This window comes from Chiloscyllium punctatum, chromosome 51 (assembly GCF_047496795.1).
Source record: "Chiloscyllium punctatum isolate Juve2018m chromosome 51, sChiPun1.3, whole genome shotgun sequence".
Taxonomy (NCBI): domain Eukaryota; kingdom Metazoa; phylum Chordata; class Chondrichthyes; order Orectolobiformes; family Hemiscylliidae; genus Chiloscyllium; species Chiloscyllium punctatum.
In genome coordinates, this window is record NC_092789.1 from 24,640,544 (window position 1) to 24,654,415 (window position 13,872).

Below are 13,872 nucleotides of genomic sequence, written 5' to 3' on the forward strand. Positions count from 1 at the left end.
TGTTCAGCTACTCAGGAAGGTCATGCCTAATTTGTAAGACAACTCCATATGCAAGGCTTGGGACCATATCCCTTGCTCCTCTGCCTCAATGAAAATGATCAATCTCACATTTGATTATAACAATTGAATTAGCATCGCTAACCATTTGAGGGTGTGAGTTCCAATCGTCCAGAACTGTTTTAGTGAAGAAGTGGGTTCTGTCATCTTTCCTGCATTGCCTGACCCTCGTTCTCAGACTATAATGTGGACATCTCTGGTTGGGGGCAAACACTGAATGCCCAACCCGAGTTGTCTCTGTGAGGATATGGGGGTGAACTGCCTTCTTGATTCGCAGTAATCCATACGTTGCAGTTTACCCACAATGACCCGAGGGCGCGAATTCCGTGGTTTTGTACCAGCACATATTTGACTTCAACGTCAACTTGTGCACATTGTTTGTTCTTATATATCTTATCTTTCCCTGTTAGTAATCCGACCCTCGATTACATGTACCAAGAACCTTCGAGATTCTGTGAGATTACAAGCCGAAATAAAGAACATAGAACAGTACAAAACAGTAAAGGCATTTGGTCCTCGGTGTTGTGCCAGCCTTTTATTTTACTCTAAGATCAGGCAAACCGGCATACCTTTCATCGCACTAATAGAGCTAAAATCCCCACTGTGTGGAAACACATCATTTGGCCAATAGGACCACATTAGTCCTCTAAACAATATCTCACCCAAACCTATTGCCCCACACCTATGAATCTACATTTCCCCTGCCGAATATACCTGGCCTGCACAACTCTGACCACGAATGGCAATTTAACATGGCAAATTCACCTAGCATGCACATATTTGTGGCTCTGAAAGGAAACCAGAGCACCAGGAGAGCAAACATGCAGAAAAGGGGTCAGTGCTGCTGTGTAGCAGAAGCGCTAACCACTGAGCGAACGTGCGGATGGACTAGTCGCTTAAAAACATATCTGATTGTATTACCACTGTTGACAGTATATTCCACACACCCACCACTGACTGTGTCAACAAACCAGCTCTCTCATCCTCTCTGACTCTTCCTCGAATGAGCTTAGCTTTCCCCCTTCGTGATAAACATTAACGCTCTGGGCAAAAATCTGTTTATCGATTCTATCAATGATTCTCAACATACTGTGCAAGAAAATCAATTCACTTCTCAACCATCATCGCTCAAATCAGAAAAGTCATTACTTGCCTCAACCTCCCTTCATAAGATATGCTCTCCAGTCCAGGCAGTATCCTGGAAATACCTCTCCGCACTTTCTGTCAATCTTTATTTTAATGAGGAGATCAAACTGAATGCAATGTCCCAACAGTGGTCTTACCAGGGGTCTAGAGAGCTGCAGTACAACCGCGCAGCTGTTAAACTCAACCTCCATGCTAATGAACGTGAACACATCGTGCATCTCCTTAACAAAACTATCAAATTGGATGGCAACTTTGGTGGGTCTATGGACATGGTTCCCTCTGTTCCTCCGCATTGCCAGGAATTCTGTATGTTGCATTACCATTCGACCTTCCAAAGTGAATCACATCACACTTTTGCAGGTTGAGCTTCACCTCCGACTTATCAGCCAATGTCTCCATCCCTGCAATGTCCCGTTGCAATCGACAACGGCCCTCCATACTATCCACAACACCACCAAACTTCATGACATTGGTAAACTTATGAACCCACCTTCAATTCCTCACTAAAGCCATTGATAAAAATCATTAACAGCAGAGGTCCTAGAACTTTCCCCGCGGAACCCCACTCATCACCAAAATCCTGGCTGTAAACTTTCCGTTTACTATGATTCTCCATTTTCTGTGTGCCGGCCAATTCTATATCTGGGCATCCAGGTTCTCTTTATCCTGATCCTCCTTATTTTCTGAATAAGCCTAAAACGGATAACTTTACCAAACGCCTTGTGAAATTTCATTTCCACCACGCCTACTGCTCGATCTTTATTAACATGTGTTGTCAAATTCTCAAAGAATTCAATCATGTCTGTGAGGAATAACCTGTCGCTCACAAAGGTATACTGACTTTGTATAATAAAGGTACGATTTTTAAAGTAATCATAAATCCTGTCTCTCAGAAAATTCTACAAAATTTTGCCCATCCCCGACGTCAGATTAGCTAGTCTTTAATTCTCAGAAACATCCGAATATGCTTTCCTGAAAAAGGGAACAACATTTGCCACACTCCAACGATGTGGCACTAAACCAGTACACAGTAATGAAGCAAAGATCATGGCCAAAGGCAAATTCTTGCATGGCTTCCTGAAATATCCTAGAGTACATCTGTTATCCAAAGGGATTTACGTATTCTTGCATTGTTTAAAATATTCAGCACAACCTCCTTCCTAACACAAACGGCTCGATTATATCAATCTACTTCATGCTGTCACCAGAAACGTCAAGGGCGCCATCTGTTGTGAATACTGAATCAAGGTATTTATAAATGACTTCCTCTGAGTCCATGCGCAAGTTCCCTCCACAAGCCCTGATCGGCCCGAACTCACAGTGGCCATCCTCTTGTCCATTAAATAAGTGTAGAGACTTTCGAGTTCCCCTTAATACTAGGCTCTATTGCTTTTTCTGATAGATTAGATTACTTACAGTGTGGAAACAGGCCCTTCAGCCCAACAAGTCCACACCGCCCCACCGAAGCGTACCCACCCATACCCCTACATCTACATCGACCCCTTACCTAACACTACGGGCAAATTAGCATGGCCAATACACCTGACCTGCACATCTTTGGACTGTGGGAGGAAACCGGAGCACCCGGAGGAAACCCACGCAGACACGGGGAGAACGTGCAAACTCCATACAGTCAGTCGCCTGAGGCGGGAATTGAACCCGGGTCTCCGGTGCTGTGAGGCAGCAGTGCGAACCACTGTGCCACCGTGCCGTCCCATCTTGCTCTCCTAAGTCCACTATTCAGGTCTTTGTAAACTTCTGAAACCCAATCTGATCATTGCTGACTCAACCTTAAGTAAATCTCCTTCTCCCTCATGACAAGACGTTCCAGCAACCTTGTCACACAAGGTTCTTTCAACCTAACTTGTCGCAATTGCACAAACATATCCAGCAATATTAGCTGGAGCTTCCGAAGCAACCTTCACATTTCTGTCGTGCATTTTCCTGTGATCATCTATTCCCATTTAGGAGCCTCAATTGCACACTGATAGAATTGTAATTCCCTCCTCCCCCAATTACATACCTTCTTAAACCGTTTGTTCCTACATTCTTCGCGAGAAACGTAAACGTCCAGGAGTTGGGTTCACTGTCACTGATGAGCACTCCCACTTGCGACCTGAAAACCCGGTATGCCTCATTGCCAGGCACCAAGTCCATTGTGGCCTCCCCTCTTGCCGACCTATCCACAATTTGAGTCAGAAATGCTTTCTGAACACACCCCACAAAAACTGCTCCATTCAAGCTGTTTGAAATAAATAGATTCTAATCAATATTATGGATGTTAAAGTCACCCACGATAACAATCCTGCTACTTCTGCACCTTTCCAAAATCTGACTCCCATTGTCTTACTCCGTGCCTCTGTTGCTAATGGGGTCACTGCAGAAAACTCCCAATAAAATGACTGCTCGTTTGCTGTTTCTGACTCCCAACCAGACTGACTCTGGATAAAAACCCTCCTCCACGATCTTCCTTTCTGCAACTGTGATATTATCGCTGATTAGCAATGCCACTCCCCCAGCTCTTTTACAGAAAACGTCCATTCTGGTTTGAAACTTCTAAACCCAGGTTCATCCAATACCACTGCTGCCTTTTGATATCCTAGTCTCTGTCATGACCACAACACGACAGGTCGAAGTATTGATCTACATTCTGAGTTGCTCACATTTATTCTTGATTCTTGTATTAAAATAGCCACAATTAAACCCATTACAATGACTGCTCCTTTTTTCCATCAAGTGCTAGCCCCTTCTCTGAAATCCTCTGCAGGATATGTCTAGCACTACACGACCTACAGCACCATCTGTTCCAAGCCCCCTACCTATCTAGTTTGAACCCTCCCAAAGAACTCCAGCAAACCTCACGCCGAGGGTATTATTGTCCCTCCAGTTCAGGTGCACCCGCACTAATTTACAGGTCCCATCTCTCCTGAATGTATCCAATAGGATACAGAAATAACTGCATGGAGTCTACTCAGCCATTGTTTCCTGGACAATAACTTTCTCATTTTCATTTTTCCTCTTAACCCCGCAATGTTTGATCCTATGATAATCAAAATCTATCTATCTCAGTCTTAAAGGTTCTCAACGACCTGACTTCAAGAACTGTCTGTGGCAGTGAATTCCATCGATTCATCAATCACTGACTGAAGAAATTTCTCCTTGCCTCGGTTCCCAAAGGGCTTCTCTTTACTCTCAGGGTGTCTTTTCGGATTTTATTCGCTCGTACAAATGGAAACATCTTTAAAGTATGCAATCTGACCTGGCCATTCAATATTCCACGTCTGCACTTTTGGGAATCTGAATGCAATTCTTCAAATAGCCATCAATGGTCATTGAATGGTTAACTTTTGAGAATAAAGCAGAAACTGATTGATAGAAATGACAGTGAGCGTTGGTCGGAAGTCAGATGAATCTCACAATCGGAAACCCCCCGTTTTTATGTCATATAATAAAACAGCAGATGACATTGAAGGAACATCTCCCACTACACGCAATCTCATTTGCATGACTGTCTTCTTCTCTGCAGATCCCTCCTTCACACTCACGTTCCAGCTCATCAACTGCGAAAAGCAAATGAGATCTCAATTAATAAAATGTTCAATACATTGGTGGCACCAAAAAAGCATCACACTGAGCATAATGGAGATCAGAACTGTGCACCATACAACGGTGCTCCCAGTATGGTCTAACAGAAGTTTGTTATTATTGGAGCAGTGTACATTACTTCCAGCGTGGTCTAACTTAGAGACACGGAGAATAGAACCCTGCACAGTGATGGAAATTAGGTGTAACTTCGAGGTAGTTGAGGCAAGTATATGAACAACATTTAAAAGGCATTTGGGAAAATTCTTGAATACGAAACTCTTAGGAGGATATGGACGAAGTGCTGGGAAATCGGGTTCGCATAGGAGGACATGTTTACCAAAATGGACCAGCTTGAGCGAAAGGTCTGTTTTTATGCGGCATGGTCTGTTAGAGGGAAGTAAGGATAGATCAGTGGCGGTCAATCGTTTTGGCTACTGCATTGAAAATGATAATGCCATTATTTTCATCAAAATGGTTGATGCTCAGTTTGATAGCTTTTCCTCTGAAAATGTTTTTTTTTCCAATTCAGGTATCACAATGTTCTGATGGTATGAATGCACAGATCAATCAAGATCGTGCTTCATATCAGTACAGGTATAACAGGCCAATTGGACACCATCTGTGCTAAATAATATTTCATAATATGGAGCACTTGCAGATGCACCAGGAAACAATAAACACGACATCCAGATGAAGGCTGCAAGGATGACTAGAGGTCGTTTCCCTAGTTTGCACTGAGTTCCTCGGAGGAGCTATCAAATGAGTCGAGCACGCACACTCTTTCTACGAGATTTCAAGTGATTCTCCAGTGAATAGTCCCACAGGCTCGTGCGGATTGGGTTCAAACCGTGGTCATGTGTATGGACCAGTCATGTGAATTGATTACTCTTCACTGCTTGAACTGAGAAGCAGTCTGCATTACTGCGAAACACTCAGTTGACCATGTGATAAATAGTTACAGATGCCCACACAATATCTTATTTCTTAAGGATTGGCCCACGCCTATTCATGCAGTAACAGCGTTCTTACTGCTGGATTTTCCCCCGTCAACAGCAAAGTGAGCACAGCTCTTCCACTTACGAACATTCTGTTGCGTGTGGCAGCTTTTCGTGTTCACATTGGTTGCCGTGGGCGGTCGCACTTTGTAAACAGTTTTGCAGGTCATTGGCGTTGGAGATGCATAATTGAGTGAAGGCTGTTTTTGGTATTCCTGCCTTTAGTGGTCATTGCTTTAACGAGAGGAGTTGTAGATCATGGCGTGTCTGTGCAGGACATTGATTAGACCACTTTTGGGATATTGTGTGCAACTCTGTTCTCTGAGCTATAGGAAGGATCTTGTGAAATTTGGAAGGGTTCAGAAAAGTATTACAAGGATGTTGCCAGTGTTCAAGGTTTTGAGGTTGAGATGGAGGAAGAGGCTGATTAGGCTGGCGTTATTTTTTCCTGCAGAGTCAGGAGCTGTGTGATGAACTTAAAGAGGTCTGTAAAATCATGAGGGACAAGAAGAGAGTAAATAGACAAATCTTTTTCTCGCGAATAGACAGTCCAAGCAAAAATGCATTGGCTTAACATGAGATGGGAAATATGTAAAATGGTCCAACGGGGCAAGTCTTTCACACAAAGATTGTGAATGATTGGAATGAGCTGCCGGAGGAAGTGGTGCAGGTTTATAATCGTGTAACATTTTAAAGACTTCTGGGTGGCTATGTGAATGAGAAATGTTCAGAAAAGTAGGGGACAAACAAAAAGTGAAATTGCTGGAGAACTCTGCATGTCTGGCACCATCTGTGAAGAGAAAACAGAGTTTACATTTCATGTTGCGGTACACAGGCATGATGTCCCCTCACATTCAGTGCACTGTAGCACCAATGTTTACCAACTACAAAACGCATTGCTTAACTTCTCCATAGATCCACAGACAGCAAATTCCAAAACAATCACCACTTCCCTCTGGAGGACAAGGGCTGTAGATATATGTGAACATTGCACCCTGCATGTCCCCAATCCAATCCACTCACAATCCTGACTTTGAAATATTTTGCCGTTCCGGCATTGTCAAGATATTGAAATTCCTTTTGTAACGGCACTATGGAATTTGACTAAAGCACATGAAACATAATATTTCAAAAAGGCACTACATTCTGAAGTTGTACTTGCGTATGGTGAGAAATACCAAATCCCGTTGTGAATAAAATAAAAGAAAAATTTGAAGCTATCAGGGAAAAAGAGGGAGAGATGTTGCGAGACATTGAAAGATGGGCAAGCAGAGAGAGAATTACCTCATGAAACTTCAGGATAGACATAGGGAAATATAATCAAAAAATGGATGGAACTATAGTCGTGATGGCATAATCTGTTCCACTGATGTCATTCTGTGTGTAAATATTAAGTGTCCACTGAAAGTAACAAGGAATATCAGAAAAGGATCCGATTGAAACTTGAATCCAAGGTGAAAACTGCCTCGTGTAGTTTGCTTTTGAGAAACATGGTCGAGCTCCAAAATCCAGACTCTGCAAGTGACATCTGATGGAACAACCTCTTCCCGTAACTCCTTCCTTCTTCTAACAGCCCAACCCAAATTGAGTGTTAAAAGCTAATTTAGATATGCATAATTTCAGGGAGATCCGGTTGAACACACAGAGTTTGGGCTCAGCCGCATTGACCAATAGATTTGGATGGAATGTGTGTTTCTGATCACGATGGGCAACGGGCATAGTTCCTTGCCCTTAGAGTCTCGGAATTGGTCAGTGGGTGACTGATGACTCTCTTTGGGGACCAACATCTTTGACTGGGCATTGTGAATGGTGTCAGAGATGCACAAAGTGAAACACGCAGACCTGCTTATATCTTTGGGGACATAGCTTCACAGTTGAGAATGACAACTTTTGTCATTCTCTCCTGCAGCCTCAATGAAGCCTCTCCCTCTGGCTTTGAGGGAAGGAGGACCATGAATCCAGAGTACCATTCCCATTATTCTCGGCGTTTGGAATAGAGACTGGCTTGTCGCCTGGCCCCCCGGGACTTTCGCATTGCTCTTATGGACTGATATACAAGCTGAAAGATAGAACCCTTTCACAGAAGCGCGGAATTGTGGGAGGAGGGACTGCCGTTGCTCTATTCATTGTACAGGGACCCTCCGTCGCCTGAATATATTAGAACATACTGCTACAATTACTGTAAATTGAAACCGGGCTTTCTGTCTCAGATATTAACAAAATGGGAAGTCTCCAGTGGAACTCGGCAGGCCTTTCAGCACCTGCAAACAGACAACTCCCAGTGTCTGCGTGTGTTTTCTTCGAGTTCTCTGGTTTCCTTGCACAGTCCAAAGGTATGCAGGCAAGGAGAAGTGGCCATGCTAAATTGCCCATAGTTTCAATAACGCGTAGTTTAGGTCTATTGCACAGGGAAAGAATAGTGCTGCAGGGTAGGGGAATGGTTCGAGATGGGATGGTTTTCGGAGGCTCTAATTGAGTCCGTTGGGTCAAGGGCCCGTTTCCACACTGTCAGGATTCTATGAAATCAGAGTGAATGTTTCGGAGGCACATACAAAAGCATCTGTTCACAACACCACGGAAGCTCGGAAAAAACAGTGTGTACCATGATAATGATGCACTGCAGAGATTCATCACATTTTCTTGGCAATCCCTTCGCAAAGTCCAGGGAAGATGAATTTGCACAGGTCTGTCAGGAGTGTGCTGAGAGGATTATGCTTGACAAATATGCTACAACGTTATTTAAGGGATTGTGATTGAGTTTAAACTCCATTGGCTCCACATGAATGCCCGGATTGGAACTTACTGATCGTTGCATGTTCTGTTCGATTTGGATCAAGGACTGTACCCAAGAACAGAAATGTGTCCCCAGTGTGAAGGCAACATTGCATCTTTAATAAGGACTGAATGTCCTTTATTCCTACCAATGATTATGTGGATAAATGTATTCGAGGAAGCAAGATATGAAAGTTGGAAGGCAAGGATATTATTTCCCTTTCTGTGGTTTCCCTCACCAGGAACTGCAGGAAAGACGTTGGCACTCAAATCTAAATCAATTTGTATAGGCATCGGGGAAGCCAAGTCTTTTAAGGTGAAGGCGATTAAAGTCCGAAAGTAAGAATGATTTAGGATTTCTGGCTGTTTTCCAACGGTTTATTACTGTTGGTTAATGTTATAGAAGACAAGACGGTCAGCTAAAACAGGGTGGTAGGTGCAAACCAGTATGGCGATTCCTTTATCGAGTCTTCCAACATGACAGGGCCTCCCTCGGAATGGTGACAAATGGTTGTGGCCGAACGATATGACTCTGTGAAGATGGTGCTGTTGGAATAGGTCTGCTTGTTTTTACGACCTTCCCCCCCAACGCCCCCATGAAATGATGGAAAAACTACAGCATAGACAACAGGCAAGGCAACTAATTTTATTTATACAATTCGGAAAAAAGTAAGTCAATTGTCATTGGATCCACACAATGGCACACAGTCGATCAACAGAAATCAGCTGGTCCCTCACACGGTCCTCACATTCGATTTTTTCTTTGCTTCACACCTGGTTTGACTTGCAGCAGTAGTTCTCTGCGAGACAAGCGTCACTTTGTCGAATTTCATGCGGAAGACAACGGGATTCCCTACAAATTCCATTTTTGAGTTCACAAGGTGGTATGGGGACTGTAAGACAAAAAGGAACTGGTCGATGAGGACGTCGCCAGGAGAATTAACGCCCAGTCTGTCATTTAACCAAGTAGTCAAGCGAGGACAACTGTATCCATTGCTGTTGGTGTGGTCCAATCGAAGCAGGTCGACACCAAAACTCTGCACAATCTTCCTCGTGTAAACTTACCAAGAGATGTAAAGTGGAGCACAGTGCCCAGTGCTCTCAGTACTGTCTCATTAAGGAAGGTAAAGAGTAAATGTATCAATATACTCCAATTGTGTCACTGAGAGAAAGGTGTATTCTGTCCTACAAATGTCGTCGAACTGAGAGATGTGGAGACGACAACTATGTACAGTGTGGTCTTACAAAAGGAGTTGAAACTATCGCTATATACAGCGGACAAAGTGAAGTTTAACTAAAGGTTTATGGGGACAAGGACGGTGGACAGAGCTCCAAGATTCCTCTGTTCTTTCCCACAGCCAAGAATCCTGCCTTTAACCCTGTGTTCTGTATTCGAATGTGGCCTTACAAAATGAATGACTTCACAGTTTTTTTATTTGAATACCACGTGCCACTTATCAGCCCAGTTCTGCATCCGTTCAATATCTCCTTGCATCGTACACCAGCCCTCAAGATGTGAGATTTTGGGAGGAGTTGAATACACTGGGGCAATCTTCCCTGACCAAACGGAGACTGAGGCGTGACCTTATAGAGGTTTATCAAAATCATGACATGGTAAATGGGCAAGGCCATTTCCCATTCCACAGCCTTCAAAAGAATGGGGAAGGGGTCAGTGGATTCTGATATAAAGAGGTGAATGGTTGCAGCTAGGACAACAGTGGGTGGGATAGTGATAGGTGGAAACAGGTAGGGAGTCCTTGTGATACGTCAGTTGAAAGAAAAAAGGACAGATAAGGTCAGTTCAAGGAGGCGTGGAGGAGGGTAAGGATTATACATGGTCTGCAGTTGGGCGTTGGGAGCTCGAGAACATGTTGAGGTGGGTGGTGGAACTGAAAGTAGGAGGCATTACCTGTCCCTCATTCTCGGATTCGTCATCTCTCACGTCCATCGTCCCAATGCACCATTGCCCTGTTCTCCAACTGATTAGTGCCTATGTCCATCTTGTTCTCAGGTCCAATCTCTCCATTCCCTTCGCTCTGTCTGTGACCTTGCAACACGTTAATCTCCGTCCTCATTTGTCAGTTGGTGTGCTTTCCACTTTTACTGTCATGTTCCTTCCAACCACAATACCTCGTTGGTCCTCACCTGTTATGATGAACATTCTCGACCCATCCCACTTTCATATCGGTCTTCGCATCGGTCTCTCATCGCGTCCTGCACATTCCCCTCCGTCTGATTGAACTGTACGTTGTCCATCAAAGCAATAAAACCTGCCTCCGCTTTCTGAGTAGTCTGCCACCAGGTCCACTTCAACGCTTGTTCTACACTACTGTTCATCGAGATTTCCTGCCTGTCTTCCATCTTCTGATTTGCTAGTCACCACTCTATCTTCTAATCTAAACGTCTTTTCCCATTTTACCGTTGTCAGGTGTAGGATGTGCCAATCCTGAGGCATGATCTACCACACATAAATCCATGCTGACTGTTGCAACTCAAACCCTGTCTATCCTGTCTCTCAGAATCTTTTCGGATAACTCACTCAGCATAAATGTTATCTTTACTGGTCTCCAGTTCCATGGTTTTTAATTACAGCCCATCCTAAATAAGGGCCTAGCCTTTGCTAACCTCCATTCTTCCATTCTTCCTTCTTCTCCAAAATAAAAGAAAGGTAACTTCCAGAGAAGAAGAGACAGAACATCGTGACATCACTGAACACCAGGGCATCAATGTGGACTTCACCAGTTTTCAAATTACCCCTCCACCACCTTACCACAGTTCCAACTTTCCAGCTCAGCACAGTCCTCATGTCATGTCATACCTGCCAATCTCTCTGCCCACATACCCGCTCCAACATCCCCTCTAACTGATCACCTCCATCCACATCCCCAAGCACCATTTGTACTCTTTGCTAACTTCTCCCCAGCCGCCCATTCTCGCCCACCTATCTCCTCACCCTGAACGCTCACTGCTTCCATTCCTGATGAAGGGCTTTTGCCCGAAATGTCGATATTCTGCTCCTCGGATGCTGCCTGAACTGCTGTGCGTTTCCAGCACCACTCTAATCTGAACATCACTGAAAATTTGGCAGTTAGTGTTCCAGCGGGTACTGGAGCGCAACCTGAATTAACTTTTGAAAGCAGTTAACTGGTGAATAGCAGGTAAATTCTGCGAAATTGTTATTGGATTATTCAGCACCAGCTTTTATCAATTTAATGTTAACATTATTTGATATTGTTTGGATACATTATGTACAATGGGAGCATGTGGCCGCTGAAATCCAAACTGCCATCTACATTGTCTGATATGGAAACACTGAGAAATGTTTGAGAATCGGAGATAATCGTGATCAGCGTGGATAGAAACGTTGAAACACCGCAGACTCAGAATCAATAAGGCAGGTCAGGACGGCTAAGCGTGAAGTCCAGGAATCCTCTGTGGATGTTCTCCTACAAAACAAACATACCGTTTTGGAGATCAGCAGCATCTGAAATCCTACAAATATGGTTGGCTTTGCTGCAGAGGAATTGAAAAATGCGCACAGAGAAAATGTAGTGTCTGGGCATTCAATCGTTAAGGGAATAGGTAGGTGATTTTAGGTAGGTTGTGTCCCTTAAACGCCGATGCCAGATATCCCTGAGCGTTTGCAGGACATTCCAGATAGGCCAGTGGTTGTGGTACACGTTGGTGCTAACAACATAGGTTAGAAAAAAGAGGACGTCCGAAAAGTAAAATATCGAGAACTAGGACGGAAGTTGAAATGTCGGAGCTTAAATGTAGTTATCTCAGGATTGCAGCCATTGTCACGTGATGGTCAGAGCAGGAGCAACAGGACATCTCTGAACAACACGTGGTTGAAAAGATGCTGCTGGAGATTGGGGCCAGTTCTGGGGTAAGTGGGACATGTATACACTAGACTGTTTATACCTCGTTAGGACGGGAATGATGTCCTGATTGGGGGAAGGGACTGGTTGGTTTTACTTGTCAGGCAGATTGGGGAGCGTTTCGTCTTATTTGACAGAGCAGTAGTATAAGCGGAGTAGTGCAGTACATGCAGAAGTTGAGGGAGAGTTAGAAATCAAGGCAGACACCAGTAAGGACAAAACAGGCTTTGATGCACTGCTCAAAACAGCAGGGTAAGTGTTCGGAATTGCACGTGTATCAATGTGAGAAATGTAATTGTCAAGGTAAGTGAACCTACAAATTTGGTGAGCACTTGTACAATTACGTTATGGTGATTACACAATTATTGCGATTTATTTATTGAAAGAGAGACAGTAGCAATAGCTGGAAGCCCCAGAATGGAGATAGTTGAGGTGTGGGAGAAAAGGTTCAGAAGGTGTTGGTGAGTTACATCCCTGCTAAAGGAGGATCCATTAATAATACCTGACGGACGATACATCACAGTATTCGTGCAGCGAGGCAATCTGTGTAGAACTGAAGGACAGGTCTCCCAAAATACAGCGTGAGATAGAGTGGCGGCATGGAGGCTCAGTGTTTAGCACTGCTGCCTCACAGCAACAATGTCCCAGGTTTGATTCCAGCCTCGGGCAACTGTCTGTGCGGAGTTTGCACATTCTCCCCATGTCTGCGTGGGTTTCATTCGGGTACTCCGGTTTCCTCCCACAGTCCAATGATGTGCGGTTCAGGTAAATTTACCATGCTAAATTGCCCATAGTGTGAGGTGCATTAATCAGAGGGAAATGGGTTACTCTTCCAAGGGTCGGTGTGGACTGGTTGGGCCGAAGGGCTTGTTTCCACACTGTAGGGAATGTAATCTAATCTAATACATGGTGTTTGGGAATATGATTTTAAAAAGGGAGATTGTGATGGGTGATTTTCATTTCCCAAATTGGCTGGGAATCACTTCATGCTCGGGGCTTGCATTAGGTAGAATTTGTCAGGACCGTCCAGGAGGGTTTCTTTGCCCAGTTTGTAAATATTCCAACCAGGGAAGACGTCAAACTGCATCTGGTCTTTGGAAATGAGCCTTGGGCCAGGTGAGTGAGGTTTCAGTGCTGAAGCACATTTCGGGACTTGTGACCAAAATCTCATCATATTGGCACAGAAATTAAGCGATTTAGCTTATCGAGTCAGCTCTGACATTCAAAAAACTGAGACATTTCTAGCTCAATCTCCCGTTTTCTCCTTGTAACCCTGGATTCCCTTGATAAACAAGAACGTATCTATCTCTGCTAAAATGTGCTCAGTACCTCGTCTGCATTGCGTACTTTGGCAGTGAGTTCCACATATTCACCACTCTTTGGCTGAGGAAATTTATTCATATCGTCTTCAAAAACATCTTCCTTTTTTTTGATGC